Source organism: Epinephelus fuscoguttatus, linkage group LG7 (genome assembly GCF_011397635.1).
Source record: "Epinephelus fuscoguttatus linkage group LG7, E.fuscoguttatus.final_Chr_v1".
NCBI lineage: Eukaryota > Metazoa > Chordata > Actinopteri > Perciformes > Serranidae > Epinephelus > Epinephelus fuscoguttatus.
Genome location: NC_064758.1, coordinates 34,768,124 through 34,788,384, shown reverse-complemented (window position 1 = coordinate 34,788,384; position 20,261 = coordinate 34,768,124). Strand labels below are relative to the sequence as shown.

Here is a 20,261-nt window from a genome sequence, read left to right as displayed (position 1 = left end):
AGTGAGGTCAAGGAGGTTTTCTTCAGTTGCACTGCAACATAATTCCAGCTTGAGCTGATATATTTGAGAAACAGCTCAAACTATGTACAGTCGTACCTGTGCAGCACATCCCATTATCTTAATCATTAAAATTAAAATGGAGTGATTTGCAGAAAGAACCCTCTCCACGTTGATGATAATAAGCTGCCCTGTAACAGGAGTGATTACTGATAGGCACTTGGACAAGTACAAGAGCATCTTCATCTTAAGTGTAAGTAATCTGCCTAATAGACCATAGTATGTAGTTATCTGATAGAGACAGTCACCAAAATCAGACTCCAGTCGCTCACTCATGCAGACAATCAAAGGACACCTGAGTAATATAAAACAAATATTACTATTGATCCGCAGTCTTTAATTTCCTCCCATCTCTAATACTGTTGAAAACCAAATAGAGCTTCGGGCCCTCCACTATTTACCATCTCACACAGATTACCGCATCAATTCTGGTCGAAGAAGATCTATTGATAAATTCCTTTGTGTTTGTTTAAGCCTGTTATTTTGTCAAGCGCTTTTATTAAATACTGCTCTCAGTTTAAAGAAGTGTTTGTTATTTCCCATCATTTACTTCACGGACACTAGATATACTGTATAGTGTGGCCCCCTCTGTTGATTTCATGCCGGTATGTGCTGTTTGATGGGAGGAATATGAGGCAGCAGTCACTCAATAGGATGATCTGATATTCGTCTTTCCCCTCCTCCTCTCTGGTTCTTCCACCACCTTGGGCTCAGCCAGTAGGGGATGTAACTAGGAAGGGGAGGTGGTCAGCATCACATGATCTCCCCTCGGTGGTTGAGCGCCGCCCCCCTTTTGCGGGACGGGGGCTGTCACATTCGTCTTTGTCATGGCGCGGCGTGCCACCCATTCATCAGGCCTGCCAGCAATGGCATCCCTTTCCTCTGTGTGCCCGGAGACTGGGCACGTCTGGGCCTGACTGCATCCCAGATACACACAGAGAGCAACACACAGACACTCTGATGGATTCATTTATTAGGCCTTTCATTACCCAGGGGGCCAATGGTGAATCGCAATGCACTGAATGCCACAGCAATGCGCAGCTATGCCGTTGCCCTCTAGGCCTACTGCTATCATGGACGGGCTTTCAGAGGACAGACTAATCCTCTGGACAGTGTCTTATTAGACACTGGGAACAATTTGGATTACCAAAATTAAATGAGTAATTCAACATATGAAACACAGACACAGAAGATTATTTGCTCATGTTTTTCTATATCTGCAACAGACCTTAAAGGTCCAGTGTGTAGGATATAGTGGCATCTAGCGGTGAGGCTGCAGACTGGGCCTGGGTGAAAACCTTTTGATATTGAGCCAAACAACTGACCAGAACACCAACTTTTTACCACTGGGTGTCACACTTGACACAGCAGCCCTGAGTGGAACATAATGACATTGTGTCCTAACAGCAAACGAAAGTCTGACTATCATGTCGCATCTTGTAACATTCGAGCTCTCTGTCCACACTGAATCCATTTAATACGCACTTATGTAACAAACCACATAAATATCAGCTGTAGCCTACTTGCTTTACTTTTTTAACAGAAAATGCATGTTTTATATTGTAATATTTACTGGACATGACATACAATATAGCCAACAACAGGTAGCCTAGCTTATTAGTAGCATAGGCATGTACCATACAAGAAACTTTAAGCTCCCTGGTGATCTCCCTCCAATCAGCCTCCACCTCATTTATGTTTTGCAGTGAAATAAGATGGTAATGTATAGATGATTTCACAATTATTACGAATTGGTGAATCAGCCATTCCGTGTTGTTCCAAAGTGAGTCACAGGAATAAATACAAAAAGGACATCCATCCGGCAAAAGTTCAGCCCAAAACGTTGCACTGCATCACTCACGACCAGTTAGGGTGCCTCTTTTATTGGCTTCAAACTCAAAATGGTTTGTTTTCCTGAGAGACGAACTCTGTCATGACCCCAAAAAAACCACATGAACTTTCCACAAAACAAACACAATGGGTGCTGCTCGCCCCCCCTCATTTCTACTGAAGTTTGATCTCCTTCATGTTGCCGGAGCTTGGCCTGTCATACACTAGTTGCTCTGTTAGTTCCTTTAAAAACATATAAAAATCATATAATGTTATCACATTGTCACATATTGCTTCTTACTAATGCAATACAAGTTGTATTTAGCATTGTGATACCGCCAGCACAGGCTGCTGATGTAGACTACCTTTTAATTTTCCAGAACGTGTCATCATGACAGCTGCCTGTTCAGCTGGTCTGCATAATCTCAAACCGGTTTAGCCTCTTACACTAGACCAGACCAGCAAACACAGAAATTGACCCAACACTACCAACAGGAACTTCTCCCATGTGTAAAGCATAGGGAAGATGAGAAAATACCAATGGTTCTATCTAGAGCCAGTGTTTGGTTTGTCTGATCTGGGGTACAGAAGAAACATGGCAGACTCTGTGAAAAAGGACCTGTAGTTTCACGTTGTTATACATTGATAGAAACATAGTTTTGAATATTATATTCCACTTCTGCCAATATATCCCCCTAAATCCAACACACTGGACCTTTAAAGACTATGATCCTACCTGACCTCCTTGCCTCAGCCGGAACATGATTCTCCTCACATTTTATCTGACTACATGCTAGGCTGGTGAGCACTCCTTTTGTTTTACTATGTGGCCCAGTCTGCCCAATTCCCATGGCTTCATGAACCTTGTTTTAAAAAGCCAACTCAGAATCAGTTCTTTTGTGCGTGACAGCCTGCAGATTCCAAAGCAATTGGGGAGAAACCAACCACAGAGTAGATGTGTGAGGATAGAGTTCAATACTGCCTGCAAAACTTAGTATTATTGATTGCCCAGGATGGTAAATTCAATATAGTCTAAAGAAGTTAGAATTGTGGATCTACAAGCCAAGCAATTCAATAGTGTTCATCCCATGCAATGGTGAGGATCTGGGCACTGTCTGATTCAATCCTAGAAGCCGTGGAGAAGGCTAGTAGGGATGGAAGAGCCAACAAATGCAATACGCTGCAGCTTCAGAGAGGATCTTTGGAGTCAACAAATTTAATAGAGCCACTTTATCCCTTCATATGTTCGTGCAACTAGATTTAGAGTGTGGAGGTTTCCCCTGTGAAGCTCCTAGGAGCTGGGGAGTTTATCCTAAATAAACTGTCGTCTTTATTGCGTCTTTCTCCAAGTCCAAGCCAAGCCCTGGTTTAATTATGACAAATCCACCGCATGTGTTCACCATGTTTGCCAGTAATGAAGGATGCTTAAAAGAAAATTGCTCAAAGCAACTTCTGTCAACAGCAATGGCAGAGGGGAGACATCTCTGCCTTCCTGTAAAATATTTAGGTCTTACTCTGGGTGTAAACACTAAACCCCTTGTCTCCGATGCTACTCGGAGGGAAAATAGGCAGATGGGTACAACTGTCACAACGATAAAGAGGTTTTCATCCGATGAGAGAGATGCTCATTTGAGAAACTGCAGTAGAAATTCAAAATCATCTAATCCTGCGAGACCATGTACGACTCCGGCACAGGCACAATAGCGACAAGACTCTCATCTCACCCCGGACATTTACAATCAAGGCCAAATTAAGTGTGGCATGAATTAGCCACAGATAACATAAACTAGCGCACAGGGGATGGAGGAGGGATATGATTTACACCACTCAGGAGGATACGATACATTTCTTTTCAATTAAGAATTTGAACAACGTCAAAGCCTAGCTTTAATATTGCCCATAATAAAAGAAGTCATTTGAATATCTGCTCCATTCTCTCAAGATATTAGGATGAGGAATCACTCGTTAAAAATGAGGGGAAGAAAGGGAACAAGATAAGCATTTCTAATTGCTACCATGTTTGTTTCCTAATATGTGACCCGCGACAGTAAAATTGTGTAGTTTGAAAACAAAAAGGGAAACTGGAAAGGCATTAAAGTGTGTGCTAGGAGGAAGCAGAGGCGTGCTAGGAATGCTCAAATACAAATTTAGCTGTGAGGAACCCTGAATAACACAGGCGCTGGTTGTAATCCCAACACTATGCTGCACTGTCAAGCAGCTAATAAAAATAGGCTGGTGGCAGATCAAGTCTGTGATTCAAATACATTCAAAGCCTTTCTTAACTGAACTGCAAAAATCCCATTCTGGCTCATTTTCAGTCTATTTTTCCTTCTTCTTTTTCACTCTCCCTCCCTGCCTTTTCATTGTTCTCTAGGTCTCTCTCTCCTCTCTCACTCCTGCTCCCTATCTCCCCTCTCACAGTATCATTGCTAAATCTATTTGGAGCCGCCGCTGGGAGCAATTGAGCAGAAATGGGTTTGTGCACATCTTGAAAACTGTGTCTGTCATAAAAACACAAAGGTTCAGCACAAAGAACTGGTTAAATATCCATGTGTCTGGCCACTGGTAGCCTGCAGGTGTCCTCAGCTAGGGCAACTGTTGACTTGGAACAACATCAGAGCAGCACACCCACTGCACTGTAGCTTTGCTTTAGCAATGTGTGTGCACCGCAAAAATCAATTCTCTGTCTATCCGGGACTGCTATGTGTGCTACACAGGCTATTACACAACTTGACCATACTGAAAGCGAGCTAGGCTGACCAGCATGTACTAATGTACTGCTATCACAATAACAATACCTCAGAACCAACAGAGGTACAGCTGTGCCTAGAGAGACATCACACTCTCTCCTTTTGACGAATCAAGTCGTGGGGATGGCGCCATGTGACAGCGCTGCTTCCATTTGTCGGAGTGAGATAATATGACTTCAGCTAAAGCCCTCTGAACCTCAAAGAGCACGTTCATCTCCATGACTTTGAATTCATTACCCATCAAAGATAAGTCTCCTTTTCACACGCGGGGCTCTATTTGTCAGTGTCACCACACAAAGGAGAGGGGCAACTTATTCATGCCAAACATGCCTCCAGTTTCAACTTTTGGTCGCCCCTTTGAGCACTGTTTTTTAATTAAAAGAGGTTCCCTTTCTTCTCTCTTTTTTTTTTAGCGGGAATGTCTCTTTGATACCACTTTCCTCAGCTTGAAATAGTCACGATAACATATCTTTCAATTACAGTTTTATTGTGACTACCATCCGGTTGCCATTCAACCCTTCTCTCCTCCTCAAGCCACCCTACCTGCATAGAGGAAAAGTGACACATGGGTCTGCATAGAAACAGCACTGATTTTCACCCATCACACGCCACCAACGGCTTTTATCTGTGAGCTGAGAGAACACGCGCCGCCTGGAGAGAAGCTGTGGGGTGGCGGCGGATGGGGGGGAGGGGCCGTTGATGAGTGGAACGGGGCGCAATGCGAGGGGACGGAGCTGACCCAACTCCCTTCATCCCATACCTCGGCTGTTTCCCTCTTCACATTGACAGGCGGGTAGATTGAGGGCTAAGATTAGCAGCCACTTTCTCACAGAAGGCCAGGGAGATACAGTATTGAGAATGAATGGCCGCGTCATGTTGTCAATGTTGTAACCTTGGCAACAGACAGAGTACTATTTTAGTCCCCCCACTGGCCACCGGAATGGTTGGCAAGACAAACTGAATCTTCTCTGCTTATGGCCAGTATTGTTCACTCTCTCTCACACACACACACACACACACACACACACACACACACACACACACAATAAGGTGTACCTACTGTCCCCGAGCCTTGTCACATATCTTCAATTATCAAGCCTCTCGATCAATACTTCAGTACATTTACATCTCAAGCATGTCAGCAGAAATGGCAAGACTTAAGTAAAATGACAGACAAAGGCAATACAGTATGGTAACACTTCATATTACGGCACACATATCCAACATTAACTAGTTGCTTATTAGCATGCCTACTTGTGGCATATTGGCTCTTTATGAAGCCGTTATTAGTGCCTTATGCTGCATGACCTTCTACAACTACTACGCCATTGATTAAAGATGTTTCCCTCAATAGCTTCCTAAACACTCCTTACTGAAACAAAGTAAGGACGTTGTTGTACATGTCCTATAAGGTGGTAGTAGCACAAGAAAAGTCATTCTCCAATAATAAAACTTAGTTAATATGATCTATTCCTATGTAAGAAAACATAAAACTACAACTGTTATTAGTGTCCAAATAACTCTAAGGCCCTGTGTCCACCAAGAGGTTTTTCCCCCCAGCTACAAAAGGCCAGGCATCCCTTCAAAAATTTCTAGCTGGAAGCGCTTTGGAAGCACAGCATTTTGTTAGCTGAGACTGTAAAAACAGAATCCTATTTATACGGTTCAGATACTCTGGTTTAGGACTGCCTCTAATAGTCAACCAAATGTTAGTCGATCACAAAGGTCATTAGACAGTAAGATTTCAAACAAATGTGAAACTCTATTAGGAGCTGCACCTGTGTTAACAATGTTACAGATACCATTCTTTCTCACACCTTCAACTCAAACCATTGTGTTGCCCCGCCCAAAATATATAATCTAATAATTAAGTTAATATCATAAACATGCTGGCAACTAGTCAACTAATGGCCCTAAATGATGACTATTGGTCGATTAGGAAAATTCTTCATTGGGGGCAGCCCTACTCTAGTTGCGTCAATTGCTATGATACAGTCACAGCGGAAGCACACATGTCGGCGCAAGGTGCTCTCTACCTTCTGTGGATGAAGGAAAGTGTGAAACACATAGGGAGAGAGGACAGACAGGCAAGTCTATGTGGGTTCATGAGAGGAAACACATATTAATATATAAACATACTCCCCTCCGCTGTTGTTGTTGCACTTGTTCATGTAAGACGTACCTGTTGGGCTTTGTGGTACTAGTCCCTCCTCTATTGTGAATGAACGAGTGACAATGATGAGCCCAGTGTTCCTTCTCTGAGACAAACTAAGGAACATTTGGTCGACTATTAGGGGGCAGCCCAACAACAGAAAGAGCATTCTCTTTTCGCTTTTCTATGGTCTCAGTTAAGAAAACAGTGATGAACCCAGCGTTCGTCGCCACGCATCGTGATGGTAGGCGGCACTCCCATTGCAAAGAATTTTAAAGAATATGCTGTCCTCAGGAAAAATGCCTCAGTAAGTCAAATCTTTCCAATTCAGAATATGTTCCCGATCCTAAAATGAGGTCTTACTCATAACTAATTCACTAGTAGTTTGACACTTACCAACCTACACAGGTTCATTATTCTAAAGTTGCCTCCTCTTCATATTTTGTGAACACACCACAGCACACAACTACTACAATTAACAGACCAATTTCTTCACTGATAAAACATAACATTTTTAATAAACATATTTGAAAATCTCTGAAGTATTCTGTTATTAAAGGAGATATTTCTACATGTGCTTTTTTTGTTCTTTTTCCACTAAATGGGAATAGAACCTGTGCATCTCAATAGATATATATATTCTAACACTATGTAGTTTTGTGTTTTGTTACATATTAAGGGAGAATGACTATTACCAAGGTTTTATCACCTTACGAGGCACATACTGAGCAAAGAATATTAAGACTGTAATTCATGTACAATACCTTCCTTACTTATTATCAATAACCAGTATTTAGGAATCAGTCAGTATTTATTAAGCAGCTAGTTGTGCAGAATATGTGTACGTTAATACAAAGTGTTTCCTGCAGTGCTGTAGTTCAGGTCCTAGTCCACGTGGACATAAATGAACACCTCATTAATATAATTACAGCCCAGCATCACACATGCAGCAGCCTCTGTGTTAGCTGCTTTAAACCATGTTGACAAGTCGCTTAATGGCTCATGTGTACTGCTCGGTGAACAAACCACTAGACAAAGACAAACCAACACCAGTAAACACAAATAACACAGAGAATCTTAAGTCAAAAGTACGATTCTGTTACGTCTCAGATGATGCATGTCAATCTGTTCTCCATTCCACTGTCAAATTATTGCAGTGTTTTCTTTGAACATGGGTGGGATTTAATGCAAAATTGTTGTGACTTCCTGTTTATTTGCAAGTCTAGAAATAGTGCTCAATAAATCAGGAAAAATGCTGGGACACACAAAGCTTGACAATCAGCTTAAGGCCACGTTTGCTATTAGGGAATATTCACAAATACTGTCTAACTTGCTCTTACATTGTTTTGAATTATTGACTCGCCTCCCACTATAACATAGGCCTGAGCAACCTAAACATGGCAGGTTGTGCAGGCGCTCCTCGTCAAGGGCAAACTGGCATAATCAGTTTGTGTTGTATGAAATAATTCCTAATTTGCTTTTTTCCTTGTGATTATTTTGCAAGCAGAGTGAAGTCAAAGCGCTGTATTAAAATCTAATCTTCAAACACCAACCTGGCTTCTACTGATCAGCCACGGGCTATTCATCACTGCCATTACCTCACTACACATTTTTATCCTCCTCCTCCTCCTGTGCTGCTGGCCAGCTCTCCTCCCTCTCTTTCTCCATCTGACTGACCTCACCTCTCTCCCTCCATCCTGACTCCCTCCTTTGATTTACAGCCTCCCGTTCAGCCCATTCCTCGCTCTTTTCCTTGCACCTTTCCTCAATTCATTCATTATTTCTTTTCACCCAGTCTCTATTTTTTCCATCTCCATCTGAGAATGCATTCATCCTGCCCTCGTCTTTTTTCCATTAACTCTTTGCCATTATAATTCTGCTTCATGCATATGGGCCTAACAATTGTCTCCTGTGTTGTTACAGCGGCCTTAAGGCTTCTCATTCACAGTCTTTGGGAGGCTGATATGATACCTAGCAGAACAGCATGTTTGGGGCTGAAGGGGTCATATGAAATTGATCCTCACTGAATTTATGCATTACACGGAAGTATTGTAACTACAGCAATGTATATTTAACATTTGCAGTCTGTTCAAAACCAGTCTCAGAACCCATCGGCTATTGTCTGACAACGATAAAGCCTTTGGGGGCAACAGCCAATATATCAGGAGATTCAGTGCAGCCAGCTGATATCCAGGCCAAGACTTCATCTTCCGTCAGGCACCCCTTATTGTTTACACTTCGATTAGCAACTTGAGACAGGTCCAGACAACATTTGGCTGGTGTCTGTGAGCAGATATCTACATATGAATGCAGATGTATTAGAAAAAAAAGCTAATAAAAAGCAAAATCATCATCAGATTATAGCTGATGAGTTTCGAGATTGCATTTCAGCCAATGCGTTCCGCCTCTTTCGCTCCCCACACAAAACTGTCTACCTGCAGGCAACCAAAACTCGCTCAAACATGTTTGGTCAATACAACTTGGACTACAAGCGATAATCAGCACACTTTTGATACCAAAATCTTGTACTTCTGCCTACAGATTTGGCATACATATGCAGATATCTGTTTACAGAGATAAGTTTAAAACAGGTCAGCAAGTCCACCAAGGGGAGCCAGAAAAGTTAACACTGCTATAGGAGAAACTGCAGCACAAGTGCTCTAAACCACATAAATATTAAACTAATTATCTAACATTTATGATGGGATGTTAAAATCATACTTCAAGGGAAGCTCCACAATAGCTACCTAAACATGTTTTGTTTAGTTATTGTTATTTATTGTGTAATACACTATAAGTGTCCAGCCCATATGGACTTAGAAGAAGAAAAAAGTACTGTTACAGTGGTGAAACATTTGTTAGACATGAACGTCTTACAATACATCTAAAAACAAACACAGCCATAAAAAAGGTTCACTTCTGAGTTAGATGGTTGAGTCGTTTTATGTTAGTATTAATTTACTACACATATTTGAACCAAAGCAGCAAAAACAGATTAGGGACCAGGTAGATAATGCAGCCGTGAAGCTGAAGGTAAGTGCCCACAGTGTGTTTTGATGGTCCAACCATTAACATATATATTTTAGCAGAGCTTAAAAGTAAAAAACACATTGCCAGGGCAATGAAACTAAACAGCATATTTCCACAAAGTACCACCAAGTAGAAACATGAAGATGGTGAAAAATACTGGACCTTGCACTGAACCTTGAGGCATAAGTAAGCTGTTCTCTCCAGTGAATACCTGAACCAAAATCACAAATCTATTTAAACAGGGTTAGCAGCGTGCTTTGGGTTATTGATCTCTAGAAGTGGCATATGATTTTGTTAGAGTGGAAACTTTTCAGAGTTATGTAATCTTCCACAGATACCATCCATTACATTATACCTCCGGACCAAATTCTGGCTACACTGGAAACCGTCACATATTGTTTGCAAACACAGTCTTAAGATTAAACTTATGGCTGTCCGTAGAGGAGGTATTGTTTTTTCTGTGTAGATGGCTCTATAGGAGAGCATCTCTCTTCTTATTCTTCTCTGCTTTGTTCTTCTAAATTTGCCTGGTCCTTGTGCATACCCCCAGCAGGGGGTCTCACTTTTTGCCTCTCTGAAAAAGTAAAAATAGCACCACTTCAGGGCAGTTTAGCCGCAAGTGTTTTTCCTTTCCTTTTTGTCGGCAACTGGAAATGCTCAGAGACAGGCTGACTGCTGAATCTGGAGGATTAGGGAGACGGCTCTTTGATCAGGGCTGGGTGAGCTCTGAGATCTCTTTCATTCCCTCTCTCTCTTTCCCCCGTATTCCTCCCTGTTTCCCCTGTCCTACTCTCTCTCTCCCTTTCTATCAATCCTACTCCTCCCTCTTTCATATTTCTTCCTCCCACGTTCCTTGTAAGCTGCCCGTACTTTGGCCATGCCTGCTGGCACCCCGGGGCTCCCAGACAGGAGGTGGCAGTGTTACACAGTCGAGACAAATGGGTGCACTGAGGATGGCATCACAGGAGAGTAAGCACTGGTGAGAGGGAAGCAGGGGATAAGGACAGCACATGAACTACACGCTTCTATACAGATGACATGGGGAATAAGTAATCCCTGGCCCCTTCTGGTCTGACTCAGCAGTCGTTTCTCTGTCTCCCCCACTGGAGATAAGTCTAATGGAATTGCAGCATTAGAAGTGCCGCATCGCCACGGTTGGGTAAAACTCACAATACGCCTCTTTCTGTTATGACACAGATTTGTTTGCTGTCTCTGCCTACCGAGGGGCATGTGTTGTAGGCAGCTGCCCTTCTTTACATACACTTTAGCAAAGTGTGGGAGGGGTTCTGAGCATAGCAGAGGTGGCTGCTGGGACAGAGTGGGTGCAGCAGTTCTTTCATCGAACCTGTTTTTGATTTGTCTAGTGGATGAGGTGTGGGGATTACTATCCACTGCTACGTAATGGCAGAGAGCTGAGGAGCCATGAGCAGTTACACAGACAGCAGCACATCTGTGTGCCGATGAAATATTCAGCAGTAAGACAGCTCTCCGGAGGAGAGCAAGCTACAACTCCTCCACACCTCCTCCACCAACGTTAATGATTTATCAATAACTCTACCCTCCTGCAGACTGCCTGGGATGCTGGGCGCACCTCATTAAAAACACCTGCCCGACATGGGGAGGAACCCAACATCAAAAATAGATCTATCCAAAATATGAGAGGGGGGCGGGCATGGCCCGGTCTTGCCCAAGCAGCAGCTTTACCGCCGGAGATGGAGAGGTTTAGCAGCCCCCCAGCACCTAACCGCCCACTACCCCATCCAAACCACAAACACAGCCTTAAGTGATGTAGGAGTTGCAGCCACAGTACAGAGCATAATGCCAGTGCTTCCACCGGTACAGTATACAATTCTTTGAGGCTGCTTTGAGTATGCTGACTCAGAAAAGGCCAGGGAGATGGTGAGCCTTGGTGAGGTACAGCAGAGCTCTCACATTCTCACGTCAAATAACTCCACTGCTCCTCTGGCAAAGTTGTGCTTCACCACAAAAAGGTGTTGTTTAAATAAACTGTGTTGGCAGCTGCCTATAGAAACATTTACTTTCGAGGGTTTCATTCCCAGAGAATGTGTAATTACTTGCTCAACTGGACCATGGCACAGTGATTACACCAATATCTCAGGTAATGGTCCAAAAATCTTCCCAATTTCCATTGCAAAGCTAAGCTGCAACCGCATGGAAATAGTAACTCCCTCCCAATTGACGGGAACGTCTCTCTGCATGAGGGGTGGGTTTGGGCAAAAAGGTGTCAGAGGGAGGCAATGGAAATGAGGAGGTAGGCGGTTTACTGCTGGTGTGAATGTTGAAACTATAAAAGCAGTGGGTCGATTCGTGGGGAGAACAAAGGGAGGGGCAGGCACAAAAAGTTCATAGCCATAGAGGAAGCCTATTAACCTTGGTTGGTACTTTAAATGTCATTATTTTTAGCTGACACAACAAAAAGGCCTGCGAGAGCTGTTCTCTTAGCGATGCGCCATGTAAATCACTTTCGCAAAAAGGAAATTACTTCCCGGGGCCCAATGTTATTAATCTAAATTCTCTGGTTAGTCAAATTGTTGCACATAATAAATATGGAGCAGCTCGTGATGCTTATCTGCTGTGACATCCCATTCTCGCCAAAACATTTTTTTCCTCATTTTCTCTTTATTCATGTCTCGATGGCGTTCTTGAAAGAGACAGCTCTACTAAACAGCACTAACACTGGAGGAGTAGGACGGGTGGGGGGGCTTGTAGAAAAGGGGGGGACAGTGCCGGGAAGACACTCTCTCTCCCTCACGCTTATAGCCATCTTCCCATCTCTTGCTTATATGATGCCTGTCTTGGCTGGCTTCTCTCGCTTGCATGTCTTCATCTATTCTCTGTCTCGGACTGTCTAGCTTGATGACACAGACACACACACACAAACATGCACGCACACACCAACATTTGAGCTCCTCTACCCTCTAGCTGGCAGCTGCAGATCTGGTTGCCAATATAGAGCGGACCAGATAACTCACTACGCTGTCATATTAGAATAAGCAGCCTTGACAGAGAGATCATTTGCATGCACCACATCACCAAATACCAAGTCGTCTCCTGTTTTGCACAGAGGCCATACCGTCAGAGTGGAGACAGTGAGACACAGCGACACAGAGGGAGGCAGAAAAAACGGGGGGAAAGGTGAGACAGAAGAAAAGCGAGACACAGGGTGAGATACAAACAGAACAGAAAAATCCTATACCCAAACACAGAACACTGCTGTGTTTATCAGGCTGTAAAATAAAAAAATCATCTCTACAAAAGAATGTAGCCACCCTTTGCGATAATGTCTCTGTGCATGGTAAGACTGTTGCTGCTCCGTGGTGATTCACTGGCTCTGGGACTGGTGGGAACGCGGCCGGGAATCCGGTTGGCGACTGTCTCAATGATGTGTATGTGTGTGTACATACATGAGTGTGTGAGTGTGCATGCGTGTCCTGATTATGCAGGTATAATTGTGGGGAGGTGGGGAAAGCGAAGCCTCAAGGTCAGGGTGGTGTGGCTCATCAGCTCTAGCCTCTATCACTTTAATTAACTCCTCTGAGGGGCTTAGGAAAAGGCCCTTGTTAAAAATTCACCACAATGGAGCCGACAACCATTGTACGAGAGGGAAGGGCAACATGCAGGTTGCTAAAAATAACTCTTCTAAGCACAGCACATGACTACTAAGACGGGCCATTATGTAATTTCACTGGCTAGGAAACTAGACCAAGTTCAGTCCACGTTAACTTTTGTGATACTTCTGCCCACATCTACTCGTAAAAAAAAAACATACTGCTCTCTAACTCTAAGCTGTGAGCTGCTCTACATTTATGAGATGCCTCTGAAATGCAGGAGTAAAAACAGGCCACAGCATCGTAAGCCCACCAATGTGTGGAGGACTTTCAAACTGTAGTAGTGTGACATGAAGCGTAATGCTACCTCAGCACAGCTGCCTCAGAGGGGCCTTAGCCTGCGGAGAGAAGGACAGGGTGCAGCGGCCAAAACACAGACAGGGATGGGAGGTGACACAAAAAGCATTTGGAGTACAACCCTGTTTTCAATGCCTTTGACATAGGTTGTGGGGGCTGGGGAGTCTTTTAAAATCAGCTTCTAACTATAAGCAATGGGGTCCTTATATAAAACCATCATAATTTGCCATGGTTAGATACATGAGATTTATATATTTATTAGGCGTGGGTTGGCCATTAATCATTAGGCTGGAGGTTCGATCCCTGAGCTCCCTCCTGTCTAATTGTTGAAGTGTCCTTGAGCAAGCCTGCTAAGATGTATGCGCATAAAAACCATAAAACCATATATACCACGATGTTATATTAGAAGAATCCGATGACAATGTTTTTTAGTTGATATGTATATATATATATATCTATATATATCTTATTTGTCCTACTCCTCCTACTTGTTTGTCATTCTTTAGAAAGACACTCACAGTAAAATGGCAAAAAATAATATTTCTTTAATAACAACGTATCAGTTGATGGTGTTTAAATAATGTGACAAAGTGTAAGAAGCCACGACCTACACAGAATCGGCACCAAAAATCTGCAGCTATCCTCGTCCACCCCACACCAACGCAAAATTTTCGCTTTCTTTCTTGAAAGTCTTTGAGAATGTCTTTCTTTCTTAAATGTCTTGTCTTTTGTGTGAATCCCACAAAGACCAGTTGTTTCTGTAGTAATAACTAATGAGGATCCTAAATAAAAGAATGTAAAAGAAAAGTAAAGTAAATAAAAATCAATGTAACTTCATCTGCAGCAGGCAGCTGTTTTTGGCAGAAAAGCTCTAAAACCCCACTGCACACTACCTGCTTAGCACCAAACAATAGACAGACACCGTTAGCGACAAGTTGATGATCATAGTGGAGCATTTAGCAGACAGATATTTCCCTCAGGCGTTTGTAGAGACAAAAAACAGTGCCGAAAGACGGTGAATATTGGACTGATAAAATGAATGATAATGTTGCTCTGTAACTGCTGGATTGCAAACAGGAAACTCCATGCTAACAAGTTCACTATGTCAACTTAAAAAGGTGATAAGTCAAAAAATCTGTTACAGGTTTTAGATTTAAAAACAAGTTTCTGGGGTGCACACTTCACAAGAGCTAGGCCAAAGATCAGTTCACACAGACTAAAATGAAGTACTTTACATTCATGGTTTAAATTTGAATTTTGAACTAAAAAAAAAATCTTCATTCACTCACAGATATTCCTTAAGACTGCTTGGATGCTTAAGCTTGACGTATCAAATTCGTTGCCAATGCAGCTGACATTCAAAATTGTTCTGTCAGATTCTGCGAGCACAGCTTGTATAAAAATGTGAGGTTTTTCCTGGTGGAATCTGTACTGATTTGTTAGTGAAAGTCTTTCAAATACCCATATGAACTGGCTTCAGCACTGTAGCTGACGTGTCTTAAGTGCCATTAGCACTAGCCATGCCTGTGTTATGTTGGCATACAAGGTCCTATGAATCCGCAGGTGCCATTAAGCGAGTGTCAAGTGAACAGTGTTCATGTTCAAGTTTAAAAGCACAACACTGTTCAGGTGATTTAGAGGGAGGCCAATTATGTTTGCATCTCATGTTGTATCATGAACCTGTAAATATCTGATAGCAGTTAATATATCTGTCATTTCATATCGTGTTGACAAATTCCTGTCGACTATTTTGTACTTTTCCATGTATTTCTGATTATGATGACGAATACATATCTGTCTCTGTCAGCCACACCTGCCGTTATGTCAGTAAATCCAGAGGAATAAAATCGACTAACAGTAAAAATCATGTGCATGTACACAAATACTGTAAGACACAGGCACCACTATTGGTTGTGTTATTCCATTAACCACTAAAGTGGCCATCACCATAATCAAAAATAAGGCAATCTAATGGATGGCAGCATAGATGTCAGGAAACAACCACAACTGTTGTTTTACGAGGCCATTATGGGGCAGTTTCCACAATGAGACGTGTTGCTGAGGGTGGTAAAGGACAGATCTGTATCACGTTGTTTGTGGATCAATTTGAGAACTTTAATTAGCCAGGGGGTCAGAGCAGCCAGTGCAGCAGGCCCAGGTAAAGCTCATCAGTGAGGGGGCTTACAGGTGCCTTCGGCCCTAATCTCTCCGCCCATCTCACTGAAATTAAAGCGGCAAATGGGAAATTGATTTCTAGCCCCCCTGTCCATGGCAATATCTCCTTTTGTCTTAAGGACATTAGGTAGGCTTGCACTTGCCTAAGCTGTTCTTTAAAACGTTCATTATTGATACGGAGGGCTGGGCTGGCAGACAGCCAGGGCGACCATGAAGAGGATGAAGAGGAGAAGAGCTCTCTGAGCTGCTGGCTTTTTTGTGGCAACAGGTCGCTGATGCAACGATCCTCCAAACAAGCTGAGTGGAGAGAACGACTTTGACCTCTCTACTCTACCTCCAACCTGAGCTGCTGCTGACATGGCACCTACTGCAAGATTGAGGAGATTAGACCACTCTCAGAGAGCTGGGCTCAACTCTTCAAATAGAACCTCTCAATATCATCCGGCCGATCAGTTAAATCAAATATGTTAGTTCTGAGCTAAAGGAAAAAGCCCCATGGGCTTGCCAACTTGAAGGAACACAAAGCTCCCCAACTCCAACCCATGGAGAGAGCAGAACGACAAAGAAAAAACAGGAGTGAGTCAGCAGAATCTTCAAACCGACAGGGTTGTGAAGCCGTGGCTACTGATATCACATAGAATCAAATGGAGTCTAATTCATTTCCCTCCCTGCATGTCACTTCCCTCAGATCGCAGTTTCTGTTGTGCCGTGTTGATGTTTTCCACTTTATGGCAGGATGCTATTTGTCATTCTAATGAACTTCTCTGTGGGAAAAAAAGATCCCAGGGAACATTTCTCAAGATGTCAGGGAGCAGAGAATGTAAAGTGTGCAACACAGTTAATTCAAGTGGGCCTGCCCTGCAGGCAAGAGACCTGCCTGTGTATCAGTTCTTAACAGGGACAATTCATGCCAAATTAAAGCAGGGAATAGAGAATTTAGGAACATGTCCAGAATACTGTGTTAGAGAGCCTGTTCTCTTCATTTGGGAAAATCTGACAGACAGCAGTGACAGCACAGGCCCTCATCATTAACCAGCCTTATCTGGGGAACAAACCACAGAAGTGATGGCCAGGTATACAGTGTGTACCTTTATATATTATGTAGCATGGAACAGTATCATAGCGCTGGCTGCCCCATTATTCAAAAGCCAAAGACACACAAAGTGCCCATGGCTAATGTTGCTGTGAGAGCGGCACGGAGTGTGTTCTGCACCGTAGAGGGGAAGAAGGAGCTAGCTGGTCTGTTGTGTGCACGTGATAAATCTGCTGGTATGCCAGGGCTCTTTTCTCATTTGTTAGGCAGCCATGTGTGAAAATGTTAATGAAGGCCCATATAATCTAGGAAATTCTCACCATTAGAATTTCCTTCACGTAGCCAGGCTTTCTGCTTACACACTGACTATTGTGCGCATCAATCCTTCCACTGTCGTACTAATAATAGACCTAATTGCCTCAGTCAGCCCACTAGCTTTCTCTGCCCCTCTATGCATCTCAAAAAGGAGTAGAGGATTGTCTTATGACAAGCCCATGGCATAGAACAAGGAGTAAATCAGGCTATATATAACAAGCAGACACAAATACCAGTGGCACTCTGCGTGGTGTCCATCATCTACCTAGCCTCCATCATCTTATCTCATGAAATATTAAACATCCAGATGCCAAAATATTTGCCAGGGCTCAGCCAGGCAGCGCAACGCTTTTTTCCTTGATCTCATCCATTATAAATATGATGGAATAAAACTAGGCCTCGTGACATGATGTCTCCCCCTCACCTCAAAGACCTTCCCTATTTGCAGTGGCTGTTTTAGTGGGGAGAAGCCTTTGTGAGAGCTAAACAATATCTTGCTTTACAATATTTGGCTATTATTTTACATCACCCCGTCCTTGTACACATAATGTGAAAATATGTAGATCCCTTTTGAATTTCCTGCTTGAATTAGCATTCAATGAATTTGAGTGCCTTTTCCCCCTCTTCGCTCAGAGAGGCAGAATTGCGTAATTACTCTAAAAGGAGAGGGAGAGGTGAAGGTTTGGCAGTCTTAATCTCTCAGAGTAGAGCCTCTTTAAGGGAGTGGTGACTGCGGGGCCAAAACATCCATAAACCTGCAGGGAACAGCTAACGCATCAGGGCATGTTGGTCCTGCACTACAGCATGGCAAATACAATGAATGCATCCAGTGTTTGCAAAGCCAGACTCAGAGCAGAAAAAAAACAAGACTTGACAATTACTTTTGCACCCATCTGCAGAAGATTAACATTTAAAATTTGTCCTGCACTCTAAAAGTCTGAAGGGACATAGGTGCATATGAAAAGCTACTCCCAGGACAGAAGATAAGAAAAGAAACTGCCTTGTACAAAGCTGAAGAAAAAGAGATTAGCTCCTTCTTATATAGTAAGTAAACAGCAATAGCTGATACAGCAATTAAAGTATTCAAAATAAATACCTGTCAAAGCCTGGGAGATATATCTGTTCAAAATCTGCATCAACTCAATTGTCTCCAACGTTTTTCTTGCGTGTATGAGAGGAAAATGTTTGAATAAAAACGTCAACTACGGAGAAGAGAAGATAAGATATGCCAGTGTTTTCTAAGAAATTGATTTAATCATTTAGGAGTTTGATGAAAAATAAGAAAAATGTCACTAAAAATGTTGTGTATTTTCTGTATTTTTCATAAGCAGATCCAACCATCTTATTCAGGGTTTGCTCAAAAGCCGCCTCTACCCACTGCTTAGGATAACCTTGTTGTTAAAAACAGTTTTCTATACCATCTGCCTTTTCTTTAAAATTCTTTGTATGGTGGCAGATTCTTCTCCGTCTGTACAATTGGCACTAAGGTAAACCCTTAAAAGAAGAAAAGGATCAAAGCTGTCAGAAACAAAAGTTAATTTACAGTATCTCTTTCTTTTTTTGAAAAGGAGCAGTAGTCATTGTACTGTCATCGAGCATCATCCACATATACGCGAACCTACTGTCTCCAGTCTGAACTTCAAGCTGCTGTTGAAGCAGGAGTCACGTTTCTGATGCCAAATTATATAAAGGATGTACACTAACATGTGTCTCATTGACAGTCCTTGTAATGAAACCATGTTAGTATATTCTCACAACAGCATGGTAGAGAATTGACTTTTTAAAGAAGACATTTGTTGGGACTAAAAATAGGCTCACACCAAATGGAGACAGTAATTGCCAAATTAAATGTTCCTCTCCAGACATGTTTTTAAAAAATTACTTGTGCTAATATTTTGTTTAACATGGTTCTCCCCACACAATAGTTAAAAAAACTCTGGAAGCAGATCTGCTCTTTCTTTGTCTTTGAGCAATCTGCTGGCTCGCTTTCCACTTTCTCCAGCCGTCCTCATTGTGCGCTAGGATGGCCAGTGACAGAGCATCAAGATGGCTTGCATTAGTGTCACAGGAAACATCAGAGAGATTCAACCATACATGTTTGAGCCTCTGTCAGACCCAGACTCTGATGTGGAGTCTGTTGTGCACCGATATCAGCAACTAGCAGACGTATCGGGATGGTATACAGTAAAACTTCAATTAATAGCCTGGGCTATTATTTGATTACATCACTGAAATCAACAGGCTTATTTTTGGGACAGGCCTTTAATTCCTTTCACACAAAACCGTTGCTCTGCAAAGATGGGAAATACAATCAAATTATTAATCTAAACCTGTATGAATATTACTTGCGTAAAAATTAGGCTTCAGATAATGTATCAATTATGAATCATTCATTTGATCTAGCTCCGTCAGACAGCGCATCACAGAGACAATGAGAGAAACGGCACTCGAGGATTGTGGCACCTGGCATACTGACACAACCCCACTTTATCCTGTTTAAACAATACTCACAACTTGGATTAATTTAAATAAAAAACCCTTTTGATTCTTTTGATCTGAGGACCCTTGCGGACGAAAGGAATATGAATAACTTACAGGGTAATCGAGGAATGGACACATAATTTGAGGTAGCCAACACCCCACTTTCATACATCCAAAGAACTTCCATTAAATAAATAATAACAAAATAAATTGCTTGGCAACCAGAGCAGGCATCTGATTGAGACAGGCGTTTATTTGTCAAAAAGTGTAGCCACACCACGCAAGTAAAAGGGACTGGGCTTTCAATTGAAGTTTTACGGGATGTAGTTAGTATCTTTAGTTATGCTGTTTGTTAGCTTATTAGCTGGTGTCGCTAACTAGCAGTAGCTGACAATGCGTTAGTGTTTGTGAGACATACAATAATATCTGCTACGATGGGATTTGTGGTAGATAGTAGAAGGAAGCTCCACGGTTCGGTTCACATCCAAAAACTGTACAGTCTGCCATGCTTG

At 42.5% G+C, this 20,261-nt stretch overlaps 1 protein-coding gene across 7 annotated transcripts in view; it reads right to left on the bottom strand.

Moving 5' to 3' along the window:
* camta1a (calmodulin binding transcription activator 1a) overlaps positions 1-20,261 on the bottom strand; it is a 376,005-nt gene that overhangs the window by 223,969 nt on the left and 131,775 nt on the right. The window lies entirely within an intron of this gene.